Source organism: Ictalurus punctatus, chromosome 4 (genome assembly GCF_001660625.3).
Source record: "Ictalurus punctatus breed USDA103 chromosome 4, Coco_2.0, whole genome shotgun sequence".
NCBI lineage: Eukaryota > Metazoa > Chordata > Actinopteri > Siluriformes > Ictaluridae > Ictalurus > Ictalurus punctatus.
The window spans coordinates 19,403,402-19,424,790 of NC_071284.1; the positions used below are offsets into that span (position 1 = coordinate 19,403,402).

Genomic DNA, 21,389 nt, shown 5'->3' on the forward strand with positions numbered 1-21,389 from the left:
GGTGACGTAATGACGCGGGCTGTTAATCTAATTATGTTCTAAAACATGTAAAACGGGAACATGACAGGAGTATTCTAAAAGCGACTCATGTAAACACCTTAATCACATTATTATCTTACTCAGATTAAGGTCAATAATTAGATTAATGCTGTCCATGTAAACGTAGTCAGTGTCACATGTGGAGAAATCTTTATTCAGAACAATCCGTGGGGGGGTGTGTGTGTGTGTGTGTGTGTGTGTGTAGAAGTGCGATCGTGAGGTGAGGGGCTCAGTCGTCCATGGGGTTGCCTGGGTTGTGCTGGGGTTTTCCCAATTGGCGGGGACCCCGTTCTGCCATCAGGCAACGCTGCGGGTGCAGCCAGGGGGTGGAGTCTTTGCTCGCGTCGGAATCGTCTCTCAAACACACAACAGAGATTTGCAGACATGCACTCGCTGAAATCGTCTGTAAAACACACAACAGAGACTTGCACACATGCACTGAGAGCATTCTCTCCCCTTGCGAGCCGGCCTGTCGCCACAGGGGCCAAAAAAGATCCGAACAGAAGAAACTTTTAACCCTTGTGGGTTAATTTAAAAAGGTTCTTAGATGGCAAAACTGCGTAAAAAGGATCATAATAATATTATAAGTTCCGCTATTATTTAATATTATAATTATTATGATTTATTATTATATAATAGCCTATTCCCTGATATTATTTTCCACTATCAGTTAGTATCTTTTAACCAATAACAGTACTGATAATAAGTACCAAATATTCATTCTTTTTCAAGATTTTAACCCTTTAAATGTATTTTTTTTTTTTTCAAAATGTTTTAAACAAAAAGCAGTTTTACTGCATATTTGTCAACTACTTGTGTCGTTTGTCCATTATTGTAGATGCTGGGGAAGAAGGGTTTTCTTATGTGGCGCATGCCAAAATCAATACTGGATCAACTTTTGAGGGGAGTCAGTGTGACAAACAAGCCTGACCTGACATTCCACACCTACTATAAGTGGATTGACAGGGCAGCCTCCACAGCTCAGCTACAGCCCCCAGCAGACAAGGCAGTGGTGGAGTTGACGCAGACCTGCAGGACCGAGGGTTGCTGTAAAGAGGCCCAGATACAATATCCCACGTGCAGGAAACTTGGTATCCATGTTTATTGGTATCCATATTTATGTTCTCGGGGATGTTTCGAGAGCAGCTGGAGTACTCACAAACGGCTCCACAGGAGAGCACCTGCGGAGCTCCAGCTGGATGTCAATGTGGTGACCTTGGCTCCAGAGCTCCAGCTTGAAACTCACAAGGTGGTCTCACCTGTAGAGCTCCAGCCAAAGGTCAACATGGCGACCTCATCTCCAGAGCTCTAATCTGAGACCCACGAAGTAATCTCAGCTCCAGAGCACCAGTTGGTGGTCCACGAGGTGACCTCCTCTCCAGAGCCCCAGCACGAGACCCATGAGGTTGTCTCATCTCAAGCCTCTCAAGCCGGTTTCCTGCCCGAGTTCGATGAGATGGCCTCTCAAGCCAGGTTCCTGTCTGAGGTCGACGAGATGGCCTCTCGAGCCAGGTTCCTGTCCAAGGTTGAAGAGATGGCCTCTCAAGCCAAGTTCATGTCCGAGGTCGAAGAGATGGCCTCCCAAGGCATGTTCCTGTCTGAGGTCGACGAGGCGACCTCCCACGCAAAGTTCCAGCTAGAGATCGACGATGTGATCTTCCACGCCAAGTTCCAGTCTGAAACCAATGTCACGGCCAACCAGGCTCTGCTCACGCCTGAAACCAATGTCACGGCCAACCAGGTTCTGCTCACACCTGAAGCAGATGTCATGACCAACCAAGTTCTGATCACACCCGAGCTTGCTGACATGGACACCCAAGTTCTGATCACACCTGAGCCTTCTGACACAGACAACCAAGTTCTGTTCACGCCGGAGTCTGCTGACACAACCAACCAAGTTCTGCTCATGCCCGAGTATGCTGACAAAGACGACCGAGTTCTGCTCATGCCTGAGTCTGCTGACAAGGACGACCAAGTTCTGCTCACGCCCGAGTCTGCTTACACGGACAACCAAGTTCTCCTCATGCCTGAAACTGACAACACGATCAACCAAGTTCTCCCCATGCCTGAGACTGACGACACAGCCAACCAAGCTCTGCGTACACCTGAGTCTGCTGACACTGACAACCAAGTTCAGCCTGCAAAGTCAATGGAGAATGACGCTCAGACTCTCTGTGTGACTGAGGATGCCACTCAGCCTCCCTGTTCTACTGAGGAAGTTTATCTGCCTCCCATTGCAGCCAAGAGCTCCGTTTTGCTTCCCTACTCTGCCGTGGATGCCACTACGCCAATGCTCTATGAGGATGTCACTCTGCCATCCTGCTCCGCTGAAGATGTCACTCTGTCTTCCCAAAGGGCCAGGATCGCCAGGGGAGGGGAGTGTATTTTGGTGCTCCAGGAGTAGCACCCTTGGGGGGGTGGGGTTCTGTCACGATTTCCCCTTGAGTAAGCACTGCAGTATTGCAGCGTGCTTGGAAAACCGAAGTGCAAGCTCGTGCTCTTAGCGAACACATGCTTTTCGGTCTTCAATGACATTGACTTTGTTTACGTTGGACACGTGCTTCATTATGGTTATGTTCTGTCTTCGCCCAAGTTTTGTCGTTGGTTGGTTCCCGAATGTGTGCCATCATCGTTTTCATCTGTCCCATGTTTAACCCATGATTATGTTCATTATATAAACCACTTGTGTCTCTGTGCACATTGCTTGATTCATGTTTATTGACCTTGTTTCTTGTTTTTCGTTTTCGATTCAAGCCTTGCCCAGTTTATGCCTGTTTGTATATCGCCTGACCTTTTGCCTGTTAGTAGACCACGCTTTGGATTACCGTTTTGGATTTGTCTGCCTACCTCTCTCTCTAATAAACATCTTGTGAGGGAAATTACTCATTTTTACTTTGTAATAAGTTTGTTCTTGTTCATGTTCATCTGAGGATAACACCTAAGAAGGCCATGTCATATCACTGAGATCAGTACAGAATGTTTATCTGCTTACAGAGACACAAACATATTCTATTGTTCACGGTTCATCTGCACATCTTCCAAGATCCTAAAAGAAAGCCTGTTTGAACTGCCTCAAGCCACTTCTTATCAGTACACAGAATTATGTCATGCTCTGCATTTCATATATATATATATATATATATATATATATATATATATATATATATATATATATATATATAGTAGTGGTTTAGTACAAGGGCTTCAGAGCACTCTCATTATTCTATCCTGCTTTATTCTATACTATATTAACCATCTTTCTGTAATAAACCTTTTCACCTTCAGAGGACGAGTCTGCGAGTGTTGTCTAATTTCCATGACAGTCTTTTACTGCACTTTCATCTGTCCTAACCTCCATTAAGTTTATTTCATGACAAGTAGTAACCACTATTGTACTGTTTTGCTTCATGTGAATATGAAATCAATGTTTTATATATTTAAGGTGGTATTCTGGAAGTTTAAACAATTGAATGAATACTTTTTGTTTTCTTTTTAAAGATAAACTGCTATAGTTTACTAATGATTATTACAAGTGTTTGGTTCAGTAGCCTCATTCTGGCAGATACATATTGATAAGTTTATTTTAGGTTACACTATTCTCCTGTTGTTAAACTCCTGCATTCCTATGTCTTCCTGATTTCCTCATTTGCGCACATTCACATATCTCTCTGAATACCGTTTGTGCTTTCCTATGTCTTTTGAATACCACATATGTAGCTGTTCCCCTCTTACACTGATATGCTTCCTGTTTTATGCAAATATGCCCTTCCACCTAGCCAATAATTAGTTAGGGCCCGAGCACCGATGGTGTGAGGCCCTGTTGGATCTGCTCCGTTCCTTCTTCTTCTTCTTCTTCTTCTTCTTCTTCTTTTTCTTCTTCTTCTTTTCTCAAACGAATCGCATTTGTGAGGGCCGAAATATACCCGAAAACTCACACTTTGCACACATGTCTGGTGCTGGTGACATCTGATAGGGTGACATCTGATAGACATCTGATGTTTAACATGCCAAAACTTTCTAAAAAGTCTCTTGAAGCCATGAGTTAACTCAACACGCACTCAGTCAATGTCCAATCTGCTCCAAACTTCACATGTTTGATAAAAGACCCAGCCTGAAGACATCTTCATGCCAATATTCAGTTACAGTCATACCACCACCTACTGGCAACATGAACTGACATGTTTTACACTAACTCAAACATACAATGTTCAATCTGCACCAAACTTCACACATTTGATACGAATCTGATACTAAATTTCTCAGCTGATACTGATAACCAATTGTTCAGGGTGATATTGGCCGATACTGATAATTCTGCCTTTTATGCCTTCTTTTAAATTAATAATAATTAATTCCACAATTCTGAAAGAAATGCAAATAAAAACTTTATCCTCTCAGTTCCAACAAGTTGTTTTACAGTAACTGGTCTCATAAACAGAAAACACATTACTCAAATAAACATTAACACATTAGCTAAATTCTGAAGATTAAAGTAAATTTTTCTTAACTTATTGAATGTTATTAATTCATATTAACATTGACTGAATTCTAAAAAAAATTCCTGTTAGGCTCACATTCATTCACCACAAACAAAAGCATTTCTACTTCATCACTGAATGTCAAACTGGTAATATAAACATTTTTATATATTAACATTAACTGGATATCAAATATACTAGACTACAAATATATTTTTCTGTGTAATATATACTTTTTTGTCAACTCATCTTCATTTAAATCTTTCAACAGTGTACTGGCGCTTTAATTCAGTGCAAGCAGCGCAAGCAGCGGAGCAAAAAAAAAAAAATCAACTCAACACCGAAACTCCTGTTACACTGCTGCAGCATCCAGTGTAAAATTTTAGCAGTGCAGAGCTTACAAACTGCAGTTTTATTGTCATTCCATAGAAGAGACATCATAATTACACACAGCATGAATGTGTATTCCCGCCCTCTTTTTATTGACAGGATATAATATATCGGGCCTGATCAACAGATGTTTCTAAACTATCGGCCAATGGCCGATAGCATGAAAAATCGCCTTTATCGGCCGATACTGATTATTGGTTGATACATCCGTGCATCTCTAATATAAACTTTAAAAAATGGAATGGCTTTCCCTTGGCAGAGCAGCCACAACATGCACCTGAGCGCGAGGGCCCATTTATTGCTCCTTGCAGCTTTAATTAACACATTGTCTCTCTTGTGTGTCAAGCATGATATATACTCTCTTTTTCTTTGAATAAAGAGAAATCTTGGCCTCTGAATTTTATGTGTCTGTGTGTCATTTGGTAACTCTCCCAAGTGCTTGATACAGGAAGTGTGTTGCAGAGCAAGGGCCCCTTCTGCTCTACTTACACTTTCTTTTTTCTTAAAAATCTCAAACTGAAGGCCACATTTCTAACTGTTTCTGGGGGCTCCTCCGGTATATCTACTGAGAGGTAAGAATAATTTGAATTTATTTGTTCTGCTTTGAAGTAGATATCTCACATTTACCAGTTGTACTACATGTTTTGCATAAATATTCCATGGTGTTCTATAAAAGCAATTGAAATGAGCTCTTAGTTGAATTTAAACATGAAAAGGATCTGGCCACCATGGTAGCTTTTCCCCAAGGTATATTGTGAAAAAGGCTCCGGCCGCCGTGCTGGTGTTTTCTCTGGCTGTATTATCCCAATTCTACTGCATGTGTTGCATAAATATTGGTGTTCTATGGAAGCAGTTGGAAGTAACTGTTTTCAAAGAATTTTGAAATTGGAGGACAAACCGAGTCCATCTCGGTCATGCGCACTATTACTTTCTTTGTCTCTGATCCTCTTTCTATTTGAGCATATTTTATTGCAACGCTGCTGTGTGTAAATCATTAGACATTGGTAGAAGTGGTCAGTCTAAATCAGAGATTACTCCTAATGACTGGTTGACTGGTTGAATCTTTCTACAACCTTTTATTGTCAATTTGGCAGGATGGACTACAAGTTCTGTTCGATGGCATCCTAATCCTAGAGAGGGATCCTTTAATGACGATGATTCAAATACAGCTAAATTCTTAGAAATTGAACAGTATGGGGACTTGCAGTCGGATTATGATTACATGATGCGCGCTCTAAATATATGACTGGACCAGAAACCTAATTGGGACAAGCAGCATGATTGTAAGAACAAAGGCAAATTGAAAGTTAAAAACTCCACACAACCCAAGGTGGAACATTCTAAAAGTAAAGTTATATTGGCGTGTCCCTCAGTTAGAACATCACCTTATGTCGTTACATGGTTTGTTCGTTACCCAATATTGTTCATGAGGCTCACTCAATTACTCTGAAATCTGCCCAGGCCACAGAGCTGGTCACTCTTGTGAGAGCATGTTGTCTCTTTTATAATCAAGTGGTGACTATTTATACTGATCGTAGATTTGCATTTGGGGTTGCTCATGATTTTGCTAAAATATGGCATACACATGGCTTTAAAACTGCTGACGGTAAACCTATTTCACATGCTACACTGGTCTCTGACCTCTTGGAATCGTCTCTACTTCCCAAGCAAATCGCTGTTGTTAAAGTTCGTGGTCATGGTGATTCGGACTCTGTTAGGTGTAATTGTATGGCGGTAACCATACAAGAAGTGGCTAAGTGGGCTGCCAAAGAGGGTTCACCCTCTCCTCATGTTCATGATGCCACTGTGTTTTCATTTTTCTCATATGCATACACCTCCTGTGATATAGATATCATGTTTTTGCAGACCTGTGGTACACAGACTAATACCCGGACCAGATGACATTATTTGCTGCCCGTGGGGTCATGTGGCCCTTCCACGCTCTGTCCTTGTGTGCCATTTTCACAGTATTTCTCATGTTGCAGAGTGATCAGAAGTATTACTGAACAATTTTATATCCCATATGATGTAAAAACTGTGAAACTTTTCCTGGACACCTGTGTGATTTGTGCCAGAGCCAATGTTCAAGGCAAAACTGTTAAACATGACACCCTACCTCCACCTGACACATACTTTCAGAGCCTGCAGATTGACTTCACACACATGCCATCAGTACAAAACATAAAGTACCTACTATTTATTGTTGACAAATTCTCTAAGTGGGTTGAAACTTTCCATACTCTAAAGGAAATGCAAGCACAGTAGTTAAGATCCTTTACAAAGAAATAATACGAAGATATAGCATCCCACAATCAATTGACAGTGATAGCACTCCATTCATGGCAAAAGTGACGCAAAGTCTTTGCAAATACCTTAGCATCAATTGCAACTTTCACCATCCTCAAAGCTCAGGAACAGAAAAGGCACACAATTAAGGACAGTCCTACTAAAGCAATGATGGAAACAGGTAGAAATTGGGTAGACTTGCTGTTCTCTGTGAGAGTCAATGACACTACAACCAAAGTTTCAATTATCTCCTTTTGAAATCATAATGGGCAGACAATTTCTAACTCCATGGACTAAAATGAACCCTGGCATTTCTTTTAGAGCAGACCTTGACATGATTGTCAGCTATTACACTCAAGCCTTAATGGAAAAATTTAACAGTGTACATGGTAATGTCTCTGCTTTTCTCCCTTTACGTGCAGGGAAACCATTTCTCCCAGGTGATGCAGTACTGGTGAAAAGCCTCAACCCCAGCAAGGTTGGAGAAACCACCTTTGGACCTTCCACAACAGTGATAGCTGTCATTCGCATGGATGTACTCACTGACTCTGAACCCCCCGTGGATTCACACCAGTAGACTCAAACGGTGCCCGACTAGAACAAGCTCACCCGAGAAAGGAGAAAATTCACAATTAAGCAGCCCTTAGGGGGCCTCTTCTCGTGCACACATACACATATAGATTTTCTTGTATTAGCCTTGAGAACACATACAAGTAACAAGCAATGACTCGTGCCCTGTCTCAAGGAATTAGTCTATACTATTAGACTATGAGAAATCCAGAACCACATGATTGCAGACAACACAATATTGAATAACATTTATCAGTTGGGTTTGTCTACATTGGGCCATGTATTACAGTACAACCAAGTCCAATGAAACAGGTCTACAGGGTGCCATTTGAGCGAAACTTGGAGCTGGAGCTCGGCAGCTGAGACCACCTCATGGGTCTCATGTTGGAGCTCTGGAGATGAGGTCGCCACGTTGACCTCTCGCTGGAGCTGTACAGGAGAGTCTGCCTCGTGGGTCACTGGCTGGAGCGCTGGAGTTGAGGTCAACATGTTGACCTCTGGCTGGAGCTCCACAGGGGAGACTGCTTTGTGGGTCCCTGGCTGGAGCTCTGGAGATGAGGTCGCCATGTTGACCTCTGTCTGGAGCTCAGCAGTGGGTCTTAGGCAAGAGCTTTGGGGGGGACGTCATCCAGTTTGCCTGCTCATAATAGATGGTGAATGGCAAGGCAGGATTATCTGTGAGGCTGGCCTCCCCTAAAAGATCCTCCAGGACGGCCCTGGATTCTCGACTGACGAACACCATCACAAATAGTCCTACAAACTGTGTTACATTCTCTAGTCCTCTGGATCCTATGTTCACTAGACACTGTGCCACTGTTGGGCTGGGCCAAAAAAATGGGACAAAATGAACCTTAGCCATTGCTTCTCGCCAGGCTTGGGGTCCGCTAGGCTTGCAAAATAGAGGTGGCAGTCAACAAGAAAATATTCAGGGTAGCCAAAAAACCCATCATACGGATCTCTGAGATCTATGATAGTCCACTAAGGAAACTGGATTGAATCCAAAGCTGGGACAGTTTGCTTGTTTTCCTTAGCGCGATGTCTCCTCCGTCTTCCTGCTGCATCTATGATCAGGCAAAGTATTCTGTCACGTTATTAACATATATAAATTATAAAGTTAATTCTTAAGTTAGATGGAGTTACCAAGGTGGCACTCACCATGGCAGATGTTTCTGTGTACTCCTCCTGTAGCCATTGTTATCTGTAATTTATTTTTGTTTATTTAGTTGTTCTTAACTCCTGAAATGTACATATATTATCTGCAATGATTACATATGACAGAGAAACACTACTGGAAATTGGAAAACAAACATACAAGCTTACTTTCAGTCTTTCAGATCTGGATTACCTCCTGCATCCGAGCTCATGCCAGCAAGGTTTATCAACACCAGAATCAAGTGATCAGCACAGCCAGGGGTAAGAGCAATCCAAGTGGCGATGAGGCAAGAGAGATAGGCTACATGCTAGGCTAATGGCTAGGGAAAACTGACTGCCTCTCCCTAGCCTACTGCTAGCAAATGTCCGATCACTCAAAAACAAGCTGGAAGAATTTAGAACCAGGATCATATCGCAGCAAGAAATTAGACATTGCTGAGCACTCATTTTCACAGAAACCTGGCTATTTGATAACACACCGGACTCAGCGGTTCAGCTGCAGATGCACTCCATCCACTGCAGGGATCATACAGCGGCATCTGGAAAACACAAAGGTGGGGGAACTTGCATCTACATTAACAACTGGTGATGCCGGATATGCAGATTGTCAGTAAGCACTGCTTGAGTGATGCAGAACTTTTCTTTAGTGAAATGCAGGCCCTTTTGTCTGCAGAGAGAGTTCACCTCTGTATTTCCCCTGGCTGTTTACATTTCGCCATATGCAAACTCAATAGACAGCACTTAGGGTTCTGTACGACACTAAACACAAAAGAAACCACACATCCAGATGCTGTGTTTATTGTTGCAGGTGACTTCAATCACTGTGATTTACGGAATGTGCTTCCAACATACCAGCAGCATGTTAATTTCCCTACAAGGGAGAAAAACATACTAGACTACAATTCAGAAGTAACCAGCTACATAAGCATCTGCAGTGACAACATTGTGCCCACTTATCAGATCCGGACATACCCTAACCAAAAGACTTGGATAAACTGTGAGGTTTCAGTGGCCCTGATGAGCACTCAGAATGTGCTCATTGATGCTAGCTGCTGTCTTCACATATATATTCAACTTTTCCCTCACACAAGCCTCAATTCCCACCTGTCTGAGGAAGACCACCATCCTACCACTGCAAAAAAACAATAAAGCAAACTGTCTCGATGACTACCGGCCCATTGCACTGTAGGGCTAAAATATAAAGGGTTTATTATTTAGCCCACTGCTCTCCTATAACCAAATACAGAAATAGGTACAAACAAAGGTTCGATGTGTGTTTCAGTTTATGACTTAAATATCTGACTCCATTAAATTGATTACCTGACTCCAATTAATAATAACTGTTAACTTTTTTTATATGACTCCAAAGAATAATCTAGTTAGTGCTGGAAGTTTAAAATCTCAGCGTTCTAACAGTATTTACTCTAAAGTAGCTTCAAGCAAAGCTTTCATTAAAATGATGTTTCTACGTCAGAGGGTTTTATATAGCTTCTTTATTAAACCATTACGTTGTTAGCTCAGAGGTTTCTATCAACGTGCAAGCCTAGTCCTGTCCTATTTTTCTTGTAAGAGTTTCTGTTTAAACTTGCAAGTATTAGCCTTTTCTTTTAGTTTGTCAGGGGTTGACTTTAAATGTGTCTACTATAACTTTAGCTTAAGTAACTATTATTTATTTATTTATTTATTTATTTTTTTTAGAGTTTTCAGCTTTTATTTCCTGCTATTTATACGTACATATAGAGATGTGTTAAATGATGTAGAATACAGCGCATTTTTGTATCAGACCACCCAATCTGTAGGCAAGCAAAAATATTGGAACATGTTAGCTGACAGGTGTTTCTCGTTAACCAAGGTGTGTCCTGTTCGATTGATTAAACAATAAATAGCTCTGAACATCCGCTCTTGATTTTGTCCACCGTCGCTTTCACCCGTGAAGGCTGCGTTTGTTGTTAAACAGGATAAGCCAACATGAAGATCAGGGAGCTGTCTACATGAGAAAAGCAAGCAAGTTTCGAAGCTGAGAAACCGGACCTTAACCCAACTGAGCGTGCACATCGCTTCACCAACTGAAGAGGAGACGCATCACTCCCCCCCCCCCGAAACAAACAACAAACTGAAAGAGGCTGCGGCAAAAGTCCGGAAAAGCATCACAAAAGAAGAGACCAACAGTCCAGCGAGGTCAGCGAGCCACAGGCTTGATTCTGTGGTTCAAAAGGTTCTGCGCTTTATATCGTTCAACATTTCTAGATGTCGAAAAGCCGAAATCCCAACCTCTCGTCTCATACCCATCTTTTCATCTCGTTGGTGTATAGTGACAAACGAATTGGCCTTGCCTTTCCAATACTTTCAGAGGGAACTGTAACTACTTCCTGTTTACTAAGGGCTGAGGATAAGAGGAACGGATATCTGACAGGAACCTCGCTCTGCGCAAGGATAAACGTGCTCCGTTACCACGGTAACAAAACGGTAACACGCTGATTACTGGGATAATCTGCACAACCGATCAACTAACGAAGCCACATGAGAGTGCAATTTTTATGTTTTTTTTTTTAAAAAAGAATAAATAAATTTTTAAAAATGACAGGAAGGTACGGGTGCTTTAGAAAACGCGTAGTGTTCGCTCGTCATGTACGTATTTTCAAATGTTAAAAGTGCAAACCAACTGGTGCAGGTGGGGTGCAGCAGCATCGGGTTCAGGTCCTCAGCGTGAACAGCGCGGTGCAGAAACGGCTCCGAGGCGCCGCGCTCGATCTAGGGCAAGAGATCCTGCATCTGCTCGATGGCCACCAGGATCTGAGGAAAGAGGGGCCTTTCGTCCTGTTTGAATTTCAGACAGTCGACGATGAGACGTTTCATGGACTTGGGGCAGTTAGTGTACAGCTTGCTGAGGTCTTGTGACAGGTAGCCATGAAAATGATTTGGTCACGGTTGTTGACATTGGAGTATGGCAGCGTGCCGGACATGAGCTCGAACAGCACCACGCCGTAGCCGTACACGTCTGACTGAAAGGTGTAAGGGTTCGGGTCTTGCATGCGGATCACCTCCGGAGCCATCCAGAGAATGGATCCGCTGGGCTACTCCAGCTGCGAGCCACTCCAGCGGGACTTGACCGTGGCCAGGCCGAAGTCGCGGATCTTCACCGTCCAACCTTCGTGCAGGAAGATATTATTAGATTTCAGGTCATGATGAATGATATTCTTGGCATGTAGGTAGTCCATGCCTTGTGCCGTCTGGCGTGCCACATCGATGCGCCTGATGGTTTCGAATTTGGTCTCGGTGACATGCAGGTGGCGGTGGAGGCCGCTGTCTTCACACCACTGCGTGATGATGGAGAAGTGCGGCTTTGTCATGAAGCCCATGAACAGCAAGATATTGACATGGTGCGTCTTCCATAGGACCTGCATTTCGTTCCTGAAGGCCTGCAGCTGCTCTGGTGTCGGCTCGGACACTTTCAGAATCTTGATGGCTATGTTGCCGTGCCTCTTGCCCTTGAAGACGGTGCCGAAGGAGCCGGCGCCGATGCGCTTCTGCGTAGTCACTTGGTGCGAGGGCACTTCTCAGTAGTAGCTCGAGTCTCTGTAACGCTGATTCCTTTAGATTTTTCCGTCAAGGATGGGGGCCGGTTTGCGCTCCGGAGGCGATTTGGGCGGTTTTCGGCCCGGAGAGCCTAGGTGAGGCGGACTGGTCGAGGGTTTGGGAGAGGGTTCTGGTCCCATTGGGCTGTTGGATTTTAATGCCTCCTTGATGATGCTGGCCGCTCCAGGCCGCAGCGTGCTGACCATGTGGACGTTGGGGGTATGTGGAGCAGAGCCTCTGCAGGGCCAGGCCGTCCCCTCCTGGCATGGGGAAGTGGAACACCGAGGCTGGCGACAGCAGCGCTGAACAAGCAGGCTCGGGCGTTAAGGGGATGTCACTGGGGATAGGATCGGACACGACTATATCAGTGACCGCCGCGCAGTCTCGTGCACTCCGTTTTATGGTGTCCATGTCCAGGCAGACCGTGGGAACTTTGCTGCTGCAGTGCTGGTGGAACTTGTAGATGCACGTCTGGCACTGGATGCCGTTGAACAGGAACTTGTGGCAGAAGTCACAGTACGCTAACTTAAAGAAGGTTTTACGATCCAAAACCTCGACGAGAAGCTCCTCGCTGACGAGCGGCGTGATGTCAGTGTTCCATTCTGTCAGCCTTTTACGACCTTCGAGGAGGAAAAGGGCGCAACAGTCCTGAGTGAGGCCTCGCACCTTGAGTGCTTTGTCCAGACTGTCGTACACCGTCTGACCTGGACGCACGTTCACCACTGTGCGCTGATGGTTCCTCTGCTTCGGGGAATGTCCTCCGGGCTGAATTCTCTCTAGCTTAAGTAACTATTTCTAGTAACTATACAAGACATATGGGTCATGCACTCTTAGTGCATCATACTTTTTCAGAAGAACCACTGAGTATTTACAGATAAAATAATGAATGGGTTTATTGTACAAACACAAATTAATGATATACAGAAAACAGAAACAAGGAGAACTTACAAAATGTTGATCTGTATCAAGGACATAAGATGCTTGATGTTAAAGCATCTCTGATGGTAAAAAGACTTTCTCCTATGTTACCAGCCCACTGATGTTACAAAGCCAACTGATGTTACAAAGCCAACCTTGGGTTATACCAAACATATCTTCTTATACCCCTGAGCCTCTTTGAAATGTATGTGACCAAGATACCAAATGGGAAATGAAACAATGTGTTTTATGGCAAGATGGACCCCCAGCTGATTAGGAACTATATGTTAAATATAGCTGCAAGCAGCAATACCTGGGTCAAGCCAGTTATCAGCACCATGAGAAGCAAAATAAGCTTTGTGACATGTTTTTCGTTAGAGTCTGATGAACAGTATATGAGGAGTTAGAAAAAGTGAACTTTCAATCATAAAAAAAAACATTTATTTTAAAAATAACTAAAAATAGCTACTTCTTAGAAATTTTATCCAGTGTGGTGCTGTTCCGAAACTGAAAAAAAATGCTGTTTTTGCTATCTCCTTACCAGTAGGGGGCAGTGGGCCAAAACTCTGCAGGTCACCTCAAGATGTAATGGTGATTTCGTCACAATCCCTCAAAGCGTAGTGTACATACAACCTCAAATTAAACTTAGCATGTTCTTCAAATTCATTGAAACACCATTCAAAATTCGAAACCGGTTTATCAAAATTCTGTGAATAAGTTTTTGTCATGAGCACATCTAGATGATGCAGGCCAATTTTCGGCCAAAACGTCTAGGAGAAGTTCGAAAAAGTAGATTTTCAAACATTTAGAAAATAGTGGACGTTTGCTCGACCATGACATAATTATCATTATTCTCAGCATAAACATGGAATCTATCAAGACCAGTTTCATGACAGTAGGCAAAAGGAGTCTAATACCTATTAGCATTTTTAGAAAGGGCATTATAATTTTTGACCACAAGGTGGAGCTGTACCAAAACTTTTTGAGTCCCTTCAGAGCATTGTCTCAAAGACACATACCAAGTTTTGTAATGATATGCCAAGTCATTCGTAAAATACAGCATTTTATGTCTAAATTCAAAATGGCTGACATGGAAAATGGCTGACATGGCCAAATTTTTCATATCGTTGGACTTGGTATGCCCCCCTGAATCTAATGAGACCAATTTGAGGATTTTATGACAAACTGTTCAGATGTAATAAGCAAAAATTTGCTTTTTTCATATCTCGTGATCACTAGGTGGTGCTGTTCTGATGCTAATGCTGATGACACATTCCAAGTTTCAACAATCCTTGAAAGCATTACGGAGATATACCCTCACTTCCATTTTGGCGTGCTCGCCGTCAAATTCATTCAAGCACCATTCAGTGGTTTATCAAAATTATCTTTGTGTATATCTTTTTGTCACAAGTGTCTCTAGATGATGCACACCAATCTTCATGCAAATCGGGTAAACGACCTAGGACAGGTTCGAAAAAGTAGGTTTTTCAGAAAATTCAAAGTGGTGGAAAAATTTTCATGACTTTGGACAGTTGGTGGCACTAGAGGCATTGAGTTAGAGACTCCAAATTTGCTGTCTTAACATATTAGCCTATTCTCTATATATGTGCTAAAATTCATAACTTTCCCGTAAGCGGTTCTATGGGCTGCCATAGACTCAAGAGCGGAAGCAGAACAATAAAAATAAGAAGAAGATTAAGAAGAGGAAGAAGAAGAAAACTAATGAATACAATATTCCCTTCAGGGCTTGACCCCTAATTAAGTTGCTGAGAATGAAGGTACATTCACACATAGAGCGACTCGCAGCAACAATGTGATCAGAAACTGTTCATTTTCAATGAGAGCTGGCGACTTCCGGCAACCATTGGTGACCGGATATTGGCATGTTCAGCGACTTGGAAAGTTGAGAAAAGTTTATCTTTAGGCAAATTTGGAGTGACTTGGTGCAGCGACTACCAATGGGATTGAAGACATTAGAGCACACGTCATCTGTGGCCACCCGTGCTCACTAGCAGAAGCAGTTCCATTGTGGCAGTAGCCAATTAGCTTAGCTTATATTAGAATCTTAGCAGGTTTAAGCAATAAATAAATTAATTAATTTAATTATTAATTAATTATAATGAAACACTCACTTTTTGTGGCAATCGAGCAAAATCCCAGTGTAGCTCCTATTGTGGGTGAAGTGTTCGCTGCTTCGGAGCCCGAGAATGAGCAGCACCAAGCTGGACACTTCACCCAGGAAGCACGGAGGCCACGGCCGAAGAGCTGCGGTCTGGCTCCCGGTCACCATCGAACATATAGTAAATGACACCCTGATGGAGATGCTGAGACAGGAGCTACACCGGGATTTTGCTCAATTGCAAGAAAAAGTGAGTGTGTTTCATTATTATTATTTTGCTTTAAACGTGCTAAGGCCATAAGCTAAGCTAATTGGTGTTTGGCTTTTGATGGCCGAGCACACACCGCTTCTCCTTCATTTCGTAGGATATGATGCATATATACAGTACACTGGTGAATTTTATATAAGATCCTCTCCCTCCAGAAGGTTTCATTTTAGCAGTAGGAAAACTATTTTGTTGTCAAAAGTGGAAGTTAGTTGCGCCACCCATGTTACTATGACAACCAGTAGTAGGAACACCTACCTGCGACTTCATAGTACAGTGACTTGCGACTTGCAGCGATAAAATCGTTGTATGTGTGACTGTAGCATGAGTCCGCGGGAACAAAGCAAGAATGTCTCCCGTGCAAACCAGGGTGTGTGTGTGTGTGTGTGTGTGTGTGTGTGGGTGGGTGGAGAAAGAGGCACATATTGCAACATATATTGTAAATGTTGTCTCCTAAATCCACATGATATTTATGATATCACCACATCATTCACTATGAAATAGGGATATAATGATACCAAACATGTCCCGAGGAATATTGTAATTAAACACAGCTTAGATGACCAGTTTTAGTATATCTGGTACCTCTGAAACACATTCCTGATCATTTTAACCTTAATCAACTTACTGCCATCATTTACCAATCTACTACAGCACTGACTCCAATAGTGCTGAAGTGCTTTGAGAGAATCGTCATGAATCACATCCAGACCATCACACTGGGCACTCTGGACCCTCTCCAGTTCGCATACAGAACAAATAGGTCCACAAAGGACGCCATCAACACAGCAATACATACTGCCCTCACACACCTAGAGAACAAGGACAGCTATGTCGAATGCTGTTTATCAACTATAGGGTGGGCAGGAGGGTGGGCAGGAGGGTGGGGGGGAGGGGGGGGGATGCTGTGTTGTTGTGTAGGGGTTTTTTTTTTTTTGGCTTTTGCCTCTTTTTTTTAAACTTTTTAAATATTATTTATTTTTTTAAATTTATTTTTATTTATTAATTTTTTTCCTTTGTTGGGTTTTTTCCCCCCTATTGATATCAACCTCTCTGTTCTCCATTATGTACTAATCTAAATTGATGGAAAATACCCGAAGCTTGTTCAGATTCCTAAGTTGGAATGTGAATGGTCTGAACGGTCCCATTACAAGATCCAAGATTTTGACACATTTAAAACTACAAAAACCTGACGTTGCATTTCTTCAGGAAACTCATCTCCGTCTCAGGGATCAACGCAGACTCCAAGCTCGCTGGACATCGCATATGTTCAACTCCAATTTTGATTCCAGGTCCAGGGGAGTTTCTATCCTGATAAGTAAGACTGTGCCCTTTTCCTTTGATAATGTTGTTTCTGATGAAAATGGTAGATATGTGATTGTGTAAGGGAAAATTTCAGAAACGCCAATAGTTTTGGTGAATGTATATCCCCTGAATTTTGATAATGCTCCTTTTGCTCAGAATTTGTTGTCAAAGATTCCTGCTTTGAACACACATCTCTTGATATTTGGGGGAGATTTAAACTGTGTCATTGACCCAGTTTTGGACAAATCTAGCGCTGTTGCAAAGGCTCCCTCTGCAATGGCAAAGGTATTTTCTGAGTTTATAGTTCAGAATGGTTACATAGATCTGTGGAGGTATTTTAACCCCACAGTGAGAAAATATTCTTTTTTTTTCTCACGTACATAAATCTTTTTCTCGCAATGATTACTTTTTTCTCTAATTTCTCTGGTTGTAAACTTTGAATATCTACCAATTTTTATTTCAGACCACGCTCCTCTAAGTCTTGACATTCTTGACATTGACTCCTTTCGCCCACCATGGAGGCTTAATTCTCTACTTTTATCCGATTCAGCATTTTGCAAGTATATTTCTACTTCGATAGATGATTTTCTTCTTATTAATCAAACTGATTCAGCCTCTTACGCTTTACTTTGGTAAACTCTAAAGGCCTTCTTAAGGGGACAGATAATCTCTTATTCTGCTCATGCCAATAAGCAATGCAAGCATAAGAAAAAAGAGTTATCTGATAATATTCGAGCTATTGACGACCAATATGCTCTCAACCCGACCCCTGAGCTGCATAAACAAAGGTTAATTTGCAGGCAGAGTTTGATTTGTTATCGACAGGTGAGGCGGAGAGGCTGTTTTTACATACGCGTGGCAATTATTATGAATATGGAGATAAGGTCGGTCGGTTGTTGGCTCACCAATTGCGTAGCTGAGCGGCTTCGCGCTCTATTACTTAGATTATGCAGTCCAGTGGTGCATTAACCTCAGATCCTGTAGAAATTAATTCAACTTTTAAAAGTTTTTACTCATCTTCATACACAGCTGGGGCTCCTGACAATTCAGGTAACATGGACCATTTTCTTAGAAATATTGATTTTCCCAGAGTTGACCCTTTATTGGCATCTGAACTTGACAGCCCCATCACCTTAGATGAGATCATTAACTCAGTCAATTCATTGCAATCTAAGAAATCACCTGGCCTGGATGGGTTTCCTTCCGAATTTTATAAGAAATTTCATGTTGCATTGGCCCCATTACTTCTGGCTGTATTCAAGGAATCCTTAGAACTAGGTAACTAGGTACAGAACTTGCCACAAACATTGAGACAAGCATCTATAAATCTATTGCTCAAATTAGGAAGGACCCAACATTATGTAATTCGTATAGACCTATTAGCCTCCTCAATGTTGATGTCAAGATTTTAGCCAAACTTTTGGCCTCTCGTTTAGAGGGGATTCTTCCTAGCATTATTTCAGAGGAGCAAACCGGATTTATAAAAGGACGGCATTCCTTTTCTAATAGTCGTACTCTGCTTAGTATTTTGTATTCAAAACAATAAACAGCGACTCCTCTGAAGTGGTCAACTCTTTGGATGCAGAAAAGGCGTTTGATAGGATAGAATGGGAATATCTTTTTATAGTGCTAAAGAGGTTCGGCTTTGGGGATGGACTGATATCATGGATCCATTTATTATATGTGGAACCACAAGCTTCCATATATACCAACGATGCTAAATCTGACTATTTTACTCTGTGAACGGGGTATGTGCCAGGGATGTCCTCTGTCTCCCTTACTTTTTGCCATAGCGACAACTTACTACTTTATGTTACAGATCCAATTGCATATATTTCAGAGATAATACGTGTATTAAATGACTTTGGGAATTTTTCAGGGAATAAACTGTACCTACAAAAGCGTGAATGCTTACCCATAAACAAATCTGGCCAAAAGATAAAACAAACTCTAATACCTTTTCATTTGGAGGATTCAAAATTCAAATATCTCTGAGCTAATGTCACCCATTCCTATTCTGCATTAATGGCTGCGAATTTTACACCCTTAATTTCATACATGCAGTCAGCCTTTCAAAGATGGGCAGCTCTACCATTATCCCCTCTTGGTAGAATAAACACGGTAAAAATGAACATTCTTCCAAAATTCCTCTACCTTTTTCAATCCATCCCTTTGTTTTTACCCAAATCTTTCTTCAAGAATATAGACTAATTAATCTCCTCTTTCATATGGGTAGGGAAAAACTCCCAGGGTCTCCAAATGTTCACTTCAAAAAAGTCGACTAAGTGGTGGCCTCTCATTGCCCAATTTCATGTATTATTATTGGGCGGCTAATATTCAGAAACTGGTGCTCTGGGTGCAGCCTCCCTCTCTTCCATGGTGCCACTTAGAAGCAATGTCTTGTATTTCAACCTCCCTCCCTGCTACGGTGTTCTCCTCCCTTCCTACAACCCTTTCACAACACAAGGATAATCCAATAGTATGTACCTCTATAAAAATTTTCTATCAGTTTCGCCATCATTTTAAATCTATCTCAGCCTCAACCATGGCACTAATATGTAATAACCACCTCTTTCCCCCCTCCTTTATAGATTCCACATTCTCTTGGTGGGAAAAGAAGGGTCTGAAATGCTTTGAGGATCTTTTCATTAATAATGTGTTTGCAAACTTTTCTGAGTTGTCCTCGTCATTCAGTCTGCCTCTGTCTCACCTATTCTGTTTCTTTCAAATTAGGCATTGTGTCTCTTCCCTATTCACTGGTTTATCCTCCTTACCTACAAAGTCTGCATGGGAAGAAGTGTTCAAGCTGGATCCTCATAAGGGTGGCATTATCTCACGGATATATGCAACGATCTTGTCACAGGACGATTTTTACAATATCAAAACCATTAGTGCTTGGGAAGAGGAATTGGGCCTGGAGCTTGAGGATGATTACTGGGGCAGAGCGTTAGATAATATACGTACCACCACGTCCTGTGCTAGACTTAGTTTCATACAATTTAAAGTAGCCCACAGAGCTCACCTCTCTAGGAGTAAATTGTCTAAAATATATCCCAATGTTCCTGACATGTGTGAAAAATGCAAACTTTCGCCCTGTAACCTGAGTCATATGTTTGCACGCTGTCCCAAACTGCAGACCTTTTGGAACTCTTTCTTTGAAACTATGTCCGATGTTCTTAAAATCAAATTGGATGTCTGTCCTTTAATTGCCATGTTTGGTGTTTCATCTCAGCGTCAGCCTCTGAACCATAAACAAGCTAGTGTTGTGGCCTTTGCATTGTTACTTGCTCGGCGCAGAATATTGTTGTCTTGGACTTCTCCACAACCCCCCCCTCTATATCAGTCTGGCTTAAAGACTTAATGTTCCTTTTAAAACTTGAAAAAATCAAGTACAACATCAGAGGCAGGGGTGACTCATTTTTGGGAAAATGGCAACAATTTATTACCTACTTCAATGATGTACGCACCCTGGAGGTGGATTGAGGAAAGGTAGACGGTAAACACTTATCATCTTACCTTTTTTTTTATGTGTGTGTGTTTTTCTTTGATTGTTTGTTATTGTCTTTTGTTTCCCCTTTTCTTTTGGTTTTGGCTGTGGTTGTTTTGTTGGGGTTGTTGGGTGTGGTGTTATAATGTGTAAAATGCAAATTTCCAATAAAAATTCTATGATCAAAAAGTTTATCAACTATAGTTCAGTATTCAACGTGGTGATACCATCTAAGCTGACCAACAAGCTTAACACACTTGGTGTGCCACCTACCCTCTGCAACTGGGTTCCGGACTTTCTAACAGGCAGACGCTAGTCTGTTAGAATAAGGAATCACACATCCAGGACAATAAGTATAAACATAGGAATTGGCACCCTTGCTTTTCACCCACAACTGTGTGTCGTCCCAGAAAAACACCAGCATCATCAAATTTATTGATGATACTACAGTCATTGGACTGATAACTGGGGGTGATGAGTACAGGATGGAAGTGGCTGACCTAGTGAAGTGGTGTCAAGACAACAATCTCTCCCTAAATGTTAATAAAACAAAGGAGATGATTGTTGATCCATGGAGGAGGTGGGAGCAGCACTGCACATTGGCGAGACAAAGGTGGAGAGAGTGAGCACTTTCAAATACTCGCAATGGACTCACAATACTACACACCCGGTGAAGAAATCTTGGCAATGCATGTACTTCTTGAGAACGCTGAGGAAATTTGGCGGCCAAGCAGAACTCTCAGCAGCTTCTACAGGTGTACAATCCAGAGCATCCTCATGAACTCCATCACAGTCTGGTTTGGA

The 21,389-nt window shown here is 42.2% G+C and overlaps 1 pseudogene; it reads right to left on the reverse strand.

Annotated features, from left to right (window-relative positions):
* Window positions 1-8,349: 8,349 nt before the first annotated feature.
* LOC108264068 (serine/threonine-protein kinase A-Raf-like) lies at window positions 8,350-15,699 on the reverse strand (annotated as a pseudogene).
* Window positions 15,700-21,389: the final 5,690 nt, after the last annotated feature.